Here is a 1,725-nt window from a genome sequence, read left to right as displayed (position 1 = left end):
TACATATATATATACAGACATACATACATATTTATATATAGCAATACCTATATGTACATTTATCAATACATATACATGTATATTTGTTTACATATGTATAAATAAATAAATACTTATATATATAATGCTTACATTTGTATGGATATATATACAGGTTGCAGTGAATAAACTGTCATCTAAATTATGAGAAAATGTAAATAACACTGACATTTTATTTTAACAGATATATTTATTAAAATTACATAAAAATAGCTTGAAATACTAAAGAATTAATTTATTCAATAAAATCACCACTGGCTTCAACCACAGCCTCCAGACAACCTCAGAATCTCCTGCAACTCTTCTGGACGATCCCTTTGTTTAAATTGGTGAACGCTGCCATAATCCTTGCCTTCAGTTCATCTTTGGTATTACAAGGAGTATTGTTGGTTTCTCGCTCGACTGTGCCCCACACCTAATAATCAAGGGGGTTGCAGTGTGGGGAGTTAGGCGGCCAGATGCTAGGAGTGATGTGGTCGCAGAAAATGTCTGATATCCATGAATGTTGCCAGACAGGGTCTCCCAGCAGGTACCCTCTTCCCTCAGGGCAGCACTACCTCCTCCAGGTACTTCATCTATGCTTCTGTGTTGAGACTGAAGCCGTCTGTTGAGTCTGAGGCATGATGACGTTATGCTTCACTAGAGAGCACTCGAAACACCATAGTGTTGAATGAATGTTTTTTTTTTTGTATGACTCTAGTTACATATTTTGGGGACTCACCAAGCCGACGGTTGTTTTTCTCGTCTGAGATAAACCAATGCATGTTCGATTGGAGGTGGTGTTTGAGTTGCTTCAAAAGCTTCGTAGCGCGGTCTATCCTCAGGTTGACACCCAAACATTCTGAAATGTTCATATTGGAGCTTCCGGTGCGAATGCCAAGCAGTAGAGTATGTCATTTTCAAATTTCTGGCAGAGTGAATAGCGTAATGGTACTGTTTTTCTCACAGACGGTGCCTAGCTGACCCTACTGTACTGTGTAGTCGACAAAATCCAAAACAAACAATGCGCATGAATGAAATTAAGAATATAAAATAGCAACAATTTACCCATTGCACCCTGTATATATCTATATCTATCTATATATATATATATATATACATATATAAGTGTATATATGTATTGATCTAATTATCCATATTCATATATATTCATACTTTCATATATATATATATGAGTGTATATATGTATTTATTTAAATATCTATATTCATATATATGAATTCTTATAAATACAAATATGAAATATATATATTTATATTCTTCTTCAACGCTGAATGTGCCAAAGTCGCTACTTGGAATTTCTCCTTTCCAGTTCACTGTCTACTCCTATGTAAATATGTAAATATTCATAATAAATAGCTCGTGCTATTTCCAGAGCGCCGTCTTCCTACATGCCATGGTTAGTAAATTTGTTAATTTGTATGACATATAAAGCTATATTTAGCTTTCAAAATGTATTTTTGTTTACTGCCAATCGAACGCATCAAGTTCGGTGGAATATATTGATATTTTTTAGTATCAGAATTTTGTTGCCCGCTTAAGTCACGACGTTAGTTTAAAATTCCTGACAGCATATCCATCCACTACTCACATATGTGCATGTATGAATTTATATATACACGCATACATACATAAATATATATATATATATATATATACATACACATTCATATACATATATATATA

Source organism: Octopus bimaculoides, chromosome 10 (genome assembly GCF_001194135.2).
Source record: "Octopus bimaculoides isolate UCB-OBI-ISO-001 chromosome 10, ASM119413v2, whole genome shotgun sequence".
NCBI classification, from domain to species: domain Eukaryota; kingdom Metazoa; phylum Mollusca; class Cephalopoda; order Octopoda; family Octopodidae; genus Octopus; species Octopus bimaculoides.
This window is presented reverse-complemented; position numbering follows the sequence as displayed.